Source organism: Tympanuchus pallidicinctus, unplaced genomic scaffold (assembly GCF_026119805.1).
Source record: "Tympanuchus pallidicinctus isolate F22 unplaced genomic scaffold, pur_lepc_1.0 scaffold3, whole genome shotgun sequence".
NCBI lineage: Eukaryota > Metazoa > Chordata > Aves > Galliformes > Phasianidae > Tympanuchus > Tympanuchus pallidicinctus.
In genome coordinates, this window is record NW_026294747.1 from 841528 (window position 1) to 857691 (window position 16164).

General features: G+C 36.3%; 1 long non-coding RNA gene across 1 annotated transcript in view; it reads left to right on the forward strand.

Annotated features, from left to right (window-relative positions):
• LOC128085321 (uncharacterized) overlaps positions 1-16164 on the forward strand; it is a 167827-nt gene that overhangs the window by 52403 nt on the left and 99260 nt on the right. Inside the window, exon 3 of the long non-coding RNA XR_008208894.1 lies at positions 12491-12648. This is a non-coding gene — a long non-coding RNA (uncharacterized LOC128085321). The remainder of the gene's footprint in view (positions 1-12490; positions 12649-16164) is intronic.

Sequence of the window (16164 nt, forward strand, 5' to 3'; positions counted from 1 at the left end):
TTCAACTTAATGTTTGACTGAAAGTAGTTTATCTACACAACAGATACGAGTGGGCTCTGTTAAACTGCAATGTGTCTTCTGCTTCCCAAGTGTCCTTTGTTCTGATTTATTTTTGACCAGTATCACTGAGATCAAACAACTGTGATAACTATTTTATAAGAACCATTGTTTGGCACTGTCCAACAATTTTATCAGGAAAATGTTTTTGTGCCCCAAATCACTACGTTTGTTGTGGTACCAGATTAGTAATGTATTGTGATACAAATCATGCATTTTAATTGATCAGTTTCTACACTGAATTACAGTATAGTTTTCATTTTGTCATTCAGTCGTGTGATGTCAGTGTCCTACTATGGAGAACAGGAGTTGTAGAGCCTGTGTATTTCAAATACATCTCTTGCCTCTTGAATACACATCCATTTCAGCCCTTGAAAATATACAAAATGTTAAACAAACTACTCTCATATATACAATATGTTAAATATACAATATTTTAAACTATTTTCATGTTATATATTGGAGTTCAGTATTCATGGTAATTGTTACATTGTTGTCTAGCTGTCACTTCTTCAATTTTCAAAATAGTGAAATGCTCAGTGTCAAACTGTGTTAATATGCCATATGTAGATGCTCTATTCTCCTTGTGTTCAGAACATTTTAAATATGAAAAAAAAAGGAGTATTTTCACTTTATACTATTTTCAGCTCAGGAAACCTGCAAAGAACTGAAATTATTACTTCATTATCACTTAGATACGTTTTATAAGCATTATAAAAGTAAACTATGTGAAGGACAGAACCAAGGTCTTCTATAAAACCAGTATCAAAATCCTGCAAAGAAAGCTTTTACTCAACCCCATTTTAGGATGTATGAACTGATAAATATGAATCAGATGAAGCTAGACAGGTGATGTGTTGTATTTAAAATCTTTGTTTGGTGTTTGTAAGAAGCAGTAGTACAACCAGTCAACTTCAAAACAAAAAAGAGGATATAAACCGATGATAATGGTCTACATGCTGCCCATCAGCATATTCATTGCTGGGCTGTGGTTGTTATTAAGAATTTCTGTGGTTTTTTTGTTTCGTTTTTCTGGTTCTTCCCTTTTAATATTATTTCATTAACAGTTAATTCTGGTGCAAGCACTGAAGGGAATCAGAAATTTTGGCTTATGGGGGACATTATGAAGTAGTGCTAGTAGCACATCGATGTTAAGAGAAGTGTTATCTATGAGAATTATACAAGGCAAATAAATAACTTAGAGAGGTCAGGATGCTTATATATTGTCATCTTCTCTTGACTTTTGGTATTAATTTGGATTTTTTTTACTCACGTTTTACTTTTATCTCACAAAGATTGCTATATGATAACAAGATTTCAGGAACGCATCATTGTCAACTGTCTGAGATTCCAGGCTTCCCAGTGGGCAGGCTCTCTAAGTTGGCTTCTTTTTTTTCTAGGAGCTTTAAGTCCATTTGTTAAAAGTCCTTTTAGGATTGTTTTTTATTTTGTTTTGTTTTTTAATCAAACAACTTACATTCTTTTAATAGGTTTTAAAAAGATTTCAGCATTTCTAATTCTGAATTGGAATTCCATTTCATGACCAGCTTCACTATTCTAGCCGAATTTAACAAAGCCAGGAGCAGCTGTTTAAAGATACTCTGTTCAGACAGAGAACAAAACCTTTTATTTAATGGGAGGCATGTGTATGCAGAGGACACCTGACTTTTCTAGGTACTTTTTTGGTTGTATCATTTGATCCTCATTTTTATAAAGAGACGGAGAAAAACTGGCATCCCCTCACATTCTCTCTCTTCTCCCGTAACACATGTTACTGATTAGCATAGCATACAAATGATTGAACTTAGTGAGGTTTTGACTTTTCCACATAACCTATCTTTTAAAAGAATGCTCAAAAATCATTTTCAGACTTCCAGTGTTGAAAATTCAGCATTCAAGTCATATTAGAGTGAATTTTAATATTAGAGCTGTAATACCAAATGTCTTTTTTCCACTCTTTACTGAGCCTGCTGCTTGAGCTTTAAAATATACAATCAAACCAAAACAAATCCTTCAGGCTATTGTGGGATATCAGTACAGATAGAAGGGGAATCATCTAGTTTTGCAATAGGATTTTAATAAGATTTAATATTTCTCAATAAAGATTAAAACAATTAACTAAAGTAGCATCTGGTTTTTTTCCTTACATCCTGTTAGCTGTGAAGCATCTTTAGTTTTAAAATTATATGATAAGGAAAAAATTATACTCATTCTAACATTTTTATGTTTCATAACTAGATGTCCCACTGCTGCACGTAACAGGACTGGTTTTTGGATAGCAGTCATGAAGGCCATGTTTCATTATACAGTAATTTACTTTCTAGGCACAATCTGTGAGGTCAACACGTTAGAAGCAGAACAAGGACAGCTCAGCCATATATTATATTTTTTTGTAATAATAATTAGCTAAGAAATGTTTATGGCCCAGAAATATGAAATTTCCAAGAGGCTTTAATTTCATTTATCAAAGGGAATAATAATTCTAAGCTCAAATTCATTTTGAAGTTCTGTAAATGCACATTAAGAAAGCACTGAGAAAAATAAGGTAACCAGTGAGTGGGGCACTTACAAAACTAAGCCCAAACTTAGCCTGAATGATGAATACAAAGGGACCACATCTGACTCATCCTCCACAAGGATGAACAAGTTGATGTCACATCTTCAGTATCCCTTTGCTGAAATGTCTTATATAACCTGCTAAAGAGCACTTCAATATAAGGTAAGCATCTGAAAGCATGCAAAGAAAGCGTACAGGCAATGACATTCCAGAGTATGTAGGATTGCTAATTAAACAGCAGCAAAGGACCGCATGCAACAGCTTGCTACATCTGCAAAGCTAGAAACACTATAGCAGAAGAAACAAAGACAAGATATTTTGTTGCTCTTGTGCTTTCTATCTGAGATCAGGTAATAATGTGGCTGCTACCAATAATGAACATGTAACGCTGGGGTCTCTTGGCTATCATGTAGAGATAAGCTCCCGTTTGTGGAACAGCTTAGTTAGAGAGCTGAAGAGAATAACTACTAGGAAACAGAGCACTGAGGAGAAATGTCCTGCTTCACAGCACTCCTTTATGAGGAAGGTTTTTCTTCAGTGTCTGCAGATGACCTCTTTTTGGATTGTAAATATGTTTCCTGACCTTTGATTTCTCCTGCGCACCCAGAACTAGATAAAAGGGTTCGTAGTGCTTAATATCTTCATTAATAACATTGATGATGGAACAGTTTGCAGGTGGTACAAAACTGGGACGAGAGCTTGTTGGTGGAAGTATTGCTGATCAGAAGGACTTTGGCAGGCTAGGGGAAGTGGATGGAAAGAGATCTCATGAAGTTCAATAGACGGAAATGCAAAGTCCGGCACCAAAAGAGGAACAACTCCATACACCTGCACAGCCTGGGAATCAACCAGGCTGCATTAGGAAGACCACCTCCCACGGGCTTGGAGAGATGGTTCTTCTGCTTTATTCCTCATTGGTGGGACATAACTGGAGTATTGGGTCCATTTCTGGTTTTCCCCAAGAAAGACAGGATTGAGTGAGTCCATAATGGGTCATGAAGATGACTTAATGGACTGAAACATCTGTCCCATGAGGAGAGCCCCTGTGCAGCCTGGAGAAAAAGGGGCTCATGGGGGAGGTGGGATGTTCCCTGCATTTATAAATACCTGATGTGGGGAAAAAAAAAGACACAAAGACTTTTCTCATTGGTGCCCATTGAAAGAAAAAGAGGACCTCCCCTTGACATTACACTACCGAACAGTCTTCAGTGGGACTGTACCTTCATTTTGCATTCAGATTACAATAGTACAAGTGCGGAAGCTGCACAGTGAGATTCAGTTTAGAATCCAGAAAACTGAATGCATGTATTCATGAATGCTAGAAGAAAGCAATGTGTGTAGAAGGAACTGAAGATATAAATGCCCTTTGTGAGTTTAAAATCAGGCTTTCAAAAACATTCAAGACATGTTTATTGTCTTTTCTGGGAGAAGAGTGAAGTCTGCAATACACCTAACATAAAGGCAGATAGATAGTTGAGCACAAGATTCCTGCATTGTAATTCTTTCATCTGTTCTCTGAGCATGTATCAAGTAATTTAACTGTTCATCGATTCAGTTTTCACACATGTGAGGTAGGGAACACATGCAATCTGGCAAAAGCAGTGTGGAAATTAAACTGTTAAGTGTTTGCATTGTGCTTCCCAAACACAGAGCCATGAAGAGTTAAATTGTGTTCTTTCATATGCAGGTAACGTGCAGTGTGCCTCCTTGTAAAGGTTATAGTACTTGTAACTGGTATGATTAAAAACATGCACATTTTAGAAGCACCCATAATTCATCTGAGCACTCAGTTTTCCAGATGAGATTTTCCAGGGCAGGTCTTATTCTTAAAGAAAATGTCTAGTGAAAATGAGGCATAGTCACTCTGAATATTAAGAAGTGGGAAATTGTTACTTTTTTCTTCTCTTTTTTCTTGTTTCTTTTCTTTTGGAGTAGAAAGCTAAGTATGAAAGTATAAATTATGGTGTATTATATTTAGAGTAGCTTCTGATTGTGCAATAGTGCTGTATTACTATATAAAATCATAAAGGGAAGAGTTAGGGTTGTATTCATAACCTTCCTTATTTAATATTACCTGACTTATCTAAGCTTGTGCCTTCAATATTCCCCTTTAGAGTAATTTATATACAGAAGGCAACAAATTATTAACATCAATGCTTAGAAAAAAGAAATATTTTGCTACGGATGTTTTTTTGTCATAAAATAAATAAATATCATGACAAAAAGTAGTGCTTTTGTTTTGACTTTTATCATTATATTTATTGCTTTATGCCACCTCGTGGACTTTATTTGTGTTCAACATCAGCTTTAACATCTGCAGAACTTAAACGCTATAGATGCTATTCTAGAGTAACTTCTCATGTCTTCTTGATACACGATTGGATAACAAGGTCTCATGGTGAAGTGTAGTTATGCTCCTTGTTGTGGAGGAATCAAACAAGCTTAAATGACAAACGTTCTAAACGTTGTTACTAATTTGACCTGTAGCCAGGATATTTTTCAGTAGTGCAGATGTATTTGTTTTTAGTTTGGTTGAAGTTTTGGTTATGAAATGCGAAGCACTAAAATAAGTAAGCTGATGAGAAAATAACTTACAGCAAGATAATACTGGGGAGAGTGTTTAAGGATTATAATACCACACTAAGTGCAATAATTGTCCTTGTGGGATTTGACTGTCCTGTAGAAATACGGTTACCTTGCAGGGTGAATTTATTTTAAAAAGGCTGGGGTTTGGTTGGCTGGTTGGTTGGGCGACGTTGCTTTGTTTTGTTCTTAATGAAGAAAGCAAAAACATCTGCTGGATAAGGAGAGTTCTCAGATTTCAAAAATGTTTAATCTCTACTGCTGATGTTAAATGTGAGGTCCTTTGTTTTAATTTAATTTGGAAAAGAAGTGCTATTATTCATTAACAGCTTTCTAGACACATGTACTGACCCCGCCTGTCGTTTGCCAGGCAGTAAAACTAATTTCTCCAGCTTATTCATTGACATATGCACCCATTCAACTGCTAAATTATCTGTAGTAAATCTGTACAGCAGTGTTACTGCTTCTAGAGGGAGGTAGAGTAGTTGAAGCAAATGGACTGAGACAAACATTCCTGATGGCTGATTAATTCCATCACAGAAACTTGGCAAGCATGTGCTTTCAGTGTACAGTGTGGCCAATTGTCAGACTTTATAGAGGATCTTGCATCTTTTTATCTTCAAACACTCCTCAATTTTTTGATGGGGGACTCGGTGTCTTAAAACCTCTGGAAATGACGTTTGTGTTCTGATTTTCACTGAAGAAACTATACTTGAATATTTTTGATGCTCAATTAGAGTACATTGAAATGAGTGTGACGCACATATGTGGAAAACAGGAAAACATGAGAAAAAAATCCAAACACTTAACATTCATTATTCTTAAAATTAAAGATTTTTAAATGCATTCAGGACTTTAGGATTTGGATTGGCAATGTTGGCAATATTGCACATAACTCTGGCACGGTAGATCTGAATGCGGGTATTTGGCATTCCAGCAATTCATAACAGTCATCAATGGATCTTCCAAATATGTTGTTTTTTGCTGGTGGAATTCCACTGGAATGAAAGTTGCCAAAACTATTTTTAATAGTAATTCCGATTTTTAAGTCAGAACTGCAAAAGAAAAAGAGAATTTGTCCTTTGTAAAATTGAGCTCTCTATCACATGAGCAGGTGTGACTGATGAATTCAGGTGTTTTATAATTTTTTGTCAACTTAGAAACACCAACTCTGTCCTTCGTGTCCATCTTACACCTGCCACAGCATAGAACATAATAGCAGAAAGAAAAAAAAACAACAACTCTCACCCAAACTAATGGCTTTACTGTGAAGATTTTAAAGTAGGAATAGTAGTACCTTGAAGGACAGATGTTCCAGCAAAAACAATATACTTTTACACTGCTGTCAAGCTGTTGAACCATAGAAACCAAGTTTAACTAAAAAGCAAATCTACAGAGGCCCCTTCTGCTGAGTTGTATTACACTGTGGTAACAGACTGAGTTTTAATCTTAGCCTGTAGATATGGCAACCTGAAACACAGCACCATTGTCAAAAAAAGCACGTGCTTTGCTGCTGTTCCTTTGCATCTTTGTAATACAAGAGGTTTTGTGACAGAGAATAATGTTTCATTTTATTAAATATTTACCAACAATCTATTGGCCATATGTCAGAGAGTTTGCATGATGACAGACTCGGTGTTCGTCACCTTTTCAAGAAGATTCTGTGAAATCTGCAGTGTTATACAAGTTCACAAAGCTTCTCAGTGTCTCAGGTTTTTGTTCTTTGTGCTGTCTGCGCTAAACTGGTGTCAGTATTACATTTATTTTCTGTTGAAATGGTTTTCAGGAATGAGCTTTTCAAGTGTTTTCTGTGGGGCACTATGGAAGATGTCAGGATTCCTCTCTGTGGTTCTGTTTAGAATGAAGTGTTTGTCTTCAAATATATTTTAAGTGTGGAGACACTTTCCGTATGGAAACATTATTAGTCAAATAATATAATAATACTTAAAAGGTTATTTCCCCTCCTTTGTTGTTAGGATTATTCACCAATCCAGTTAATTTTATGTGTTGTTACAGAATAATTAACTACAGTGCTGGAAATCTATGCCAGGTTTGTAAGGTTCAAATCTCACTTATGGGGGAAAAGCAGTTAAAGTTAAGTGTTAAAGTGTGAGATTCTGAAATCTTACAGATTCAACATATTGCAGTTTCCAAAGAGTGTATTCCTCTCACCTTGTCTAACAGTAATTATAATTTTCCACTTTTTCTGATACAGGTAAATTTTTTATGTAAGGTGACAAAATAGTGATAATATAAATTACAATTAATTGGAAATTATTAACAGTTTCTAATTCCTGTAACTTTGTGTGACAGTGCAGACAGGTACATTTACATACCTTAATGCAGAAAGTGGATTGGATTTCAAGACAAAAAATGTCAAAATATAAGTTACAAGCAGATGATTGAGAGACATGTAACAGAACATCTTTGGTTACCTAGAGGAAAAGGAAGGACATCAGGGGATGTCCTTTTCAGAACAGTTTTTCAAAATAGGATTCTCACAATTGTCTATGTCTCTAATATAACACATTATATTCCATTATATATAACAGCATATATCCCAACAGGGACAAAATTATGCCACCTCCAGCATCTAGGATGCTGCCTGAGGAGATGTAAGTAGCCCTGCTAGAAAATGCCCTAGCTCCTTTCCCACCAATAAAACTTTCTCTGTGTCCATCTCAGCACACGCTGTAGTCTCAGATGGACAGACATAATTAATTGGAGGTCTGAGCAGTCTGTCCAACAATGGTAACTCTCAGTGCCTACCAGGAAAACACTTGACATTCGTGTAATTTATCCCTAGAAGACTATTTAAGGATGAAGAGCCTTATGCTTCATTATCAATTTCTATTGCAGGTGGGAATTGGATGAGCAGGCAGGCTGACAGTTTCTTTTATTTCCAGTTCTTCAGTATCTCGATCAAAGCAATGAGACAGTGTGGAGGACACAATAGTCCAGGACAAAGTAGAGGGGATCAGAAATCATGCCATGCCTTGCAGACAGAGCTGAGCAGATACTACATCTTTATCCTTTTTTGTGACTCAACATTAGGCAATAAATTAACTCCATTACTTTATTAACCTGCGCAAGATATTCTCACTACATAGGCACATAGGCTTCTGTGACACACAGGGAAATTAATCAGGTGATTTTTGTTGGATAAGCAGTATTTATTTTCCTTTCTCTCTCTCTTTTTTTTTTTTTTCTTTTGTTTTTAGCTATTAGAACAGGTTTAACAACACAGCCATGATCTAAAATCCAGCTAGAAAAGAAAGCATAGAAGCAAAAGGCTTTAAAATTTTTATTTATTTATTGCCATTATTTTATTGTAAATTTTTGTAGAGGAAAATATCAAAACAGAATGGCTAGTCACTGGATGTCTGGGACCTGATTAATAAAACCAGTAAAGGTATTATTACAATTGAAATCTGTGGCCATCTCTACAGTTCTGGTTTTGCTATGTTGTATGCTGTGTGTACTTGAAAAAGCACATTAAACTTCAAAAGTGAAATTGTTCTGTTGCTTGTAAGGTAGTAGTTCTGTTCTTGTCAGGTAGACTAGAACGCCCTATCTTTTAGAAGCGAATGTACCAGGACCAGTTTCTGAGATGTTGTTCACAATTGTGTCCTGAGACAAATAAGAGACAACTTATTTATCCTGTTCAATTCAGAAAGAAACAAAAACCAACCCCCCAAAAACCCCAAACCATCAAAAAGTACAACAGAGTGAAGGCTGAATGCCTTTAATAATGCAATACTGGAGCATACACTACATCAAAGGAAAAAAAAAAAAAGATTTATAGGGCATGAAACCTTGTTTGTGATGAAACAATTGCACTCATTTTGGCGTCCACACTATTCACAACTAAACTCTTTACAGACAAAGTAGATAAGGTTTAAAGTGTAGAGAATTATGGGTGGCGAGTCAATCTGCAGTAGCTGAATATCACCAGCCTTTGCAGATGACTGTGGCTCAAGGTATAAAGTAGATGTGCAGCAACCTTTTTATGAAGGCAGTAGAAGTATGATGATAGTTGACCAATTCTAAATCATGAGGAGCAAAGAGCAACATTTGAATGGAATCATTCATATCTAATGAAGAAAAAAGAATGCTTTCAGTATGTCTCAGTTTTCTATGGTGGAAAAATTGCAAGAATTTTTGAATTCTGAAATTGAATTCATGAGTTTTGAGTGTCCAAATTTGTAAAAGAAAACAAAAGTACAACACCTGCATAGTGCTCATTTTTCATATTGCATCCTCTCCACTATATCTCTTGGACAAAATGAATGACATACACAAATGAATAAAAACTCAATTAAAAAAATTAGCCTTTGTTTAAAATGATTATATTATTTACTATACATAAAAAATTAAAACTCTCAAACACATATATATATTTTGCAAGCAGCTTCTTTATTGAATGAAGGCCATTTTTATTCAATAATAAACAAACTTGATGTCCACCAGTTATTTCCCGGTAGTAGCTAACATGCTAAATAGTATTTTTTTCTTCTTCTGAGGGAGGACATTTATAAATGCTGTGTTGGCTTTTTGAGATTCTTCTCCTGTATGGCTGAAGCCCTTCTTCTTTAGTGTTCTGAATTACACATGAATCCCTCTAGCTATTAGATCCTTAGCTCCTCAATCTTTCAATACAGATTGATAATGCTACAGGTAATCCAAAGCACACTCAACTGCTTGTTACTTTCAGGCTTTGAGTAGAAGCCCTAAGGATTTGGCTAGGCAGAGCTCTTCTCCCAGCTGGCTGAGACACAGCTGCTTGGTGTTAGGACAAGCACCTGGGGAAGATGAGATGTAGGAGCCCTGATAGGAGGGGAAGGTGGGGATTTGGGTGCGTGATAGGCTGCTGCAGCAACACCAGCCCTGAGTGGGAAGGGAGATGGTGTTCGAGATAATACTTAAAACAGAAGTTCTGTAGAGCCCCTGAGTTAGGAGAAGCGTGGCTCTGGGCAAAACAGTGAACTTAATGTTTTGTTACAGAAAGAGAGATGTAGTTAATCTGAGACAGTTGAAAATGAGGTAGTATTTATTTTAAGGGCTCTGAATATAAATAAACTGCTTCCAGAATTCAAAAGAGCTGAAGGTCCATCTGAAGCCAGGAAAGAGTGCCCCAGCTCAGTGCTTATCTGCAGGGAAACTGGGTATTAGAACAATCCATCTTCTCCTACTTCATTCACTTCTGATACCCACGGCAATCAATGAGGAACAGAAAGGCCTTGTGCATGCCAGGAGCATTATTCGGTAATCATCCTCCCACTAAGAGGTTCAACCCTTCCTTTGTTGCCAAGGTTCAGGGAATAGAGTGTACGACCAAGCACAATAGCTTTCTTCGTAAATTCTGTAACTCTTTCAGTCTGCAGTGGCGTGGTGTAACATTTCTGTTAGCTGGGAGAGCAAGTAGCTCTTTCCAAACCTACAAGAGCTATTCCGAATCGATTCCTATGCGTTAGAGTGATTCAACCTTCACCTTCTCTGCCAGCATGTGAAACATCGGCAGCCACGTATGCTTTGAGTTCTTGCCAAGTGCTCTTATGATTCAAGAGAAAATAACGAGGAAAAATGGCTTCATAACTATTGAATATTAAAAAAAAAAAAACCTTGACAATTTTGTATGAGGTGGATTAAGTTATCTGCAGCGCACAGAAAAGTTCTGAGCTAGGGAAGTTACTAGAAATGGTAGTTCTTGAAGCCTGTCATGTGTTCCAAACCCAGATTGTTAGAAAAGCTGTATTTTTAAAGTACAACAGTTTAACAATGAAAACAGCTAATATTCTGAGTCCTTCCTTTGTCTTTAACATAAAGATAAGCACAATCAGGAGTGTTTCTAGCATTTACTGTGTGCCACTCTTTCAATACTCTGCTGTCTCTAAAGAATGCGTGGCAAATATCTGAAGTGTGAAAGGATAAAATAAAATTACAAAATAGGAACTTTGAGAAACATGGGAAATGCTGCTTAGCCCCATTAATATGTCAGTTCATTGTAAGTTTCCACAAATAGCAAGCAATATGAAATAAATTGTTATTATTTCTGCCCTTTGCAGAATTCTATAAAAATAATTCTAACAACATGCAGCAGGAAAGCCTTGCCGTGCTCTCCTTGGTGATGTAGAATGCTGAGGTACAGTTGACTTATCTTTGTCTCTGGTGAATTTTGACTCAAGCCAGGACATAAAAGATCAGCTGGCATTTCTTTTCTTTACCAAACAATGTCTGCTTTGCATGCCTGGCATTAATATTTTGAGAGAGTGTATGAACACATTAAAAAAAAAAAAAGTAAGTTTCATTAAATTAGTTTTGAAGAGCTACTCTGAAAACAGACTGTTTTAGTGATCTAAGTTGCAGATAAATCTTAAAAACTAGGGATGATGTCAGTCTGCTCCTCAATTTTATTATTAGATTTTATGATAGCATGTTAATGTGAACCTTTTAGTTCAAGCATCAGAGAAACAACGAGTGTAATCCAGACCTAGTCTATGTCCCTCTCTCTTTTCAGATTGTTGAGAGCAGTCAGACTTGTGAGGTAACTTTTCACCATGCAGATATGGCTACAGCCATTATTCATTCAAAGAAAGGAAAAAAAAAAGAACATAACTATACAACTGAAAGCTGTCTAGGACAAAATTATTTTCCTGAAAAAATGGCATGCTGTGATAATTGTAACCTCTTGAGAACTGGGTTTTCTAAAAAGAGCTGTTGACAGATTTTGTGATCAGGTACTTCAGTTTGGTTTTTCATTTTCTTCTGTTCCTAGACACGAAAAGTATCTGTTTCAAGAACTTAATTCATAAATTGATCTGCTTTGAAATGTTGAAGTCCAGCAAAATATGCTAACACAAAAGAACTTTTATTTGCAGAATCAGATAAAGAATGTTAATAGTAGACTTGCTGGGAACTTTATTAAACACATATCAGAAGCTATAAATTCCTCTTTCCAACCCCTCCCCCATTTTTTCTTTTTTGGTTAGACATGCTTTCTTAGAAAAGGCACTTTCTGCATGATTTTGGCACTTTGGGGTGTGTACATTTGGAAAAAATTATAACACTTCATTTGGAAAGCTTATTAGTAATTTAGCAATAATTCTAGATACATTGAAAAGTACTTTGAAAATAAGTTTGTCTTGACAGCAATAATAGAATTTGGTTCTTCTGCAGTATTTTTTCATGAGTTGATAATTACTAAGACTTAAAAGCATAGAAAGTAATTAGTGTAATTAATTTTGCAGCTGAACTTTTTTTTTTTTTTTTTTTTTTTTTTTTTTTCCCCAAGAGGCTACAAATCCTCTGGCTGACCCACAGCTCACACATGTTGATAATTAAAGCATCATTGATTTGATGCACCTGGCTGAACTCTCGAGTGGAACACAGAAAGTGGAAAGTTACTCTGCATGGTATTTTACTTCAAAAGAGAAGTTGCAAAAATGGGATAAGTAAGTAAACTATTTTGGATTCTTTTCTGTTTGGTTTTTGTTCTTTTGTGGTTGTTGTTGTTTTGTCTGTTTTTGTTTTTTATACGGTGAAGGGGCTTTTTTTGTTTTTGTATTTTAAAAGCATATTGTACAGAGTGCAGCAGAGTTTTTCTCTGATCTGTGTAGAGTTGCTGGAAAAGTGATTTTCAAGGAAAGCTGCAATTTAGTTATGAAGTGGTCCAAACTGGAAAAAAAAAAAAAAAAAAAATCTTAAAAATATTTTTAAGCTGAATCTCTGGTATAAAAATAATGATAGTTTCTTACCCTCTGACAAAATGTGTGTTGTATAAGAAAAGCTTTGTTACTTGAGCTTCTGCTTTGCTAAGTTCTGAGCAAGGTTCTGAGCTAGTTTCTGAGTTGATGGCTTCTTGTGTTGGTTACACTAAGGAAGAATTTTGGCTTTCAGCAGCTAACAACTTGCAAACAAAAATGAAAACGGAATGGCTCACATTAGTGAAGCTGCCCCCTCCAAGCCCACAGCCTTAGGATTTATGTTTAACACTGTGGATTTACTTGTGCTCTGCGTCTGTGTAGTGAGACATGTTAATGCTCCCCATGATTCTCTACAGTAAAAATGGTCCCTAAATATTAAATATTATGTTGTTGGAGGACAACATGCCAGTTAATCCTAAACTCACATAGAGCAAGAAAGTAACATTATAGGCTTTATCACCAAGCGTTGAAGTGATGGTACTGCCTAGAAGAGAATTCAGTATTGCTGGTTCCAAAAAATATAAGAGCAAGATTAAGCATGGCTCTGTAGCCACTGATTGAAATTCGTGTATGACTCAACAGACTTGATCTATGTGTGTGTATGCGTGTAAAACATATTTGTGAGAACTCTCATTTTTTTTGAAGCTTTCTCTTGGTATTTTACTTCTTAAACTTTGTTTTTCATGACTCTTCAGATAGTTGATATTCCATTTTTGCTAAAGCTTAAAAGGTCAAGACTAGTTGTTGGATATTGCTTGATACCTTTCCTTTCTAGAAAGATACATCTCTTTTTGGTTTTAGAAGTTTGGTTTCTTGATATATCCTGAAGTGACACGAATAAAAACAGAAAAAAAGAATATAAGTGAATGCTTCTGAAATTGTTACTTTATTGCAAATAGGAGATGAAACCAGTTTAGAAAAATCATTTTAAATTCAGTTTTTACTTTATAAGGAATATTGAAATGTAGATGTACATCGAAGATATTGTAATTAGCTCTGTAATTACAAGTATGCAAAACACCTGAAGTACAGTAATTATTACTGGAAATACTGTATACAAGTAGCTGCTTGCCTGCTCCATGATGAGAACAGTTATGCCTTACGGTGCAAGAGCTAATTATAATAGAAAATACAGCTGCTCTTTAAGGTCACAATGAAACTGGAAATGCTTGATCAGTAAGCTCCCATTTCAGAAGAAATTTACTGTATTTCCTATTCAGTTTCATTTTCATTGACTGAAACTTGAACCTGGAGCCTCAGGTCTGATATTTTGTTAAGTACACTGACAGAAAATTAGATATTTAATTAGATGTGAAAACATTAAAATAGTAATAATTTAAAAAATTGATTGTCCAAAGCACCTACCTAGCAATCAGTACTGGGGTAAGCTAGAAACACTGGGTAAATGAACAGTTTATGCTGTAATGAGGAGAGTTGTGTTCCTTATTCAAAATATCTGAAAAATAGGAATTTAAACATTGCTTGCTTGACTTTTTATGTATGAAACTTACTGAAATTGTTATTTGGCCACAGATGGTTCCCAGCCAGCAGGTAGCTGCCTAATTCAAATATTAATGAGGATTTAGAAGGGGCTTAGCTACTACTGTTACTCTTGAGAAAAATGTGAATTATAGGAGTGACCAAAAAATAACAGCTAATGAAGAAAGGGCTCTCATGTGTTCAGCACAGGTTTCTTACCTTCCTCTAGCACTTGGAACTAGTCACATAAATTGGCTAGCTGGTTATGATCTACAATTCTTTCTCCTCTTGTTCATTAAATTGTTAAAGTTTTAATGAGTTCTGTGTGCCTTCTTCCAGACTTCAGCGTATAAAAACTTCAATGTATATTAGTTCAGATGAAGGAAGATAAAAAATCTTCCATGTTCAGAAAGATCCACATCTTATAGTGTTAATTCTGTCTGAGCTTCAGGAAGCTTTTAGAATAACTTTTCTTGCTTGCTGTTTATCGTAGTCGAGTGCTCTCCCATGTCCCAAGCCTTAGTAATTCAACAGCTTCTGTCACCTTTTCACAGCAGTTCATACAGTTCATATTGTTAGTCAGCATCACACATAGAGATGTGAACCATGACGCTGAGTAGAGTTCCTGGAAAAAAGTATGACCGAGTTATTATTTAATTTAGAACAGAAAAGAAATCTTAACCTGCTAGCAGTGAGTAAGCAGCAAGCCTGTCGTTGAAGAGCTAAGGCTAAGGATTGTTTTCTGTGTTTGTTTCTGTAAGTCACTGATGTGGGAACTTTTATTGAGTTTCTCATGTGTCCTTAAATAAATGTGTTTGGAAACAGCTGTAAGCTGAGAGTCTGTGTTCTTAGGACCTATGTTTTTAAATGCTTAACATTGTTTAAGAGTAGGGAAATAAACTGTCCTAGTCACTGGAAACTTGCATCTTTTCTAAGAGTGTTCCCTTGTCTGATAAGACCTGCATGATTCTTTTAATTATGAGTTGAATGAGAAGTCCATTCATTGTACTCTGCCAGATGATGTAGTTAAAAGCAAAATAGTGCTAAATATGCAGTCTGACTGAGCAGAAACAAATTGAATAAGTGTACAGAAGCAATAAAGGAGTTGCAGATAGCTCAATAGATGTCATCAATCAGAGAAGCAAGCACTGTACAACAAATATGGCATGGTGTTTGTGACCTCACTACTCTAAAAGAGGGATTTAAGCTAGATCCAGTACAATGGCACATTTGCAGCTGCAGGCAAAGACATAAACAGAAATGGCATATTTGGAAATCAGCAAGGTTAGCAGCAGATGAAATGAGGTTCACTCCTAGAGCTTCGCATACGTGTGTTTTCACATTTAGTTTTTGTACCTGTTTGCAGATGACACCAATTTGGGAGGCAGTGTTGATCTGCCTGAGGGGAGAAGAGCAGTACAGAGGGACCTGGATAGACTGGATCAATGGACCAAGGTTAACTGTATGAGTTTCAATGGGGCCAAGTGTCAGGTCCTGCATTTTGGTCATGGCAACCCCACAGGCTTGGGGAAGAGTGGCTGGAAAGCTGACTGATAGAAAGGGACCTTGATGTACTGATGGACAGTCATGATATGAATATGAGCCAGCAGTGTGCCCAGGTGGCCAAGAAGGCAAGTGGCATCCTGGCTTGTATCAGGAATGGGGTGGTGAGCAGGACTAGGAAAGTCATCCTGCTCCTGTACTCAGCACTGGTGAGGCCTCACCTCGAGTACCGTGTTCAGTTTGGGGCACCTGAGGAGGTGCTGGAGCAGGTCCAGAGAAGGG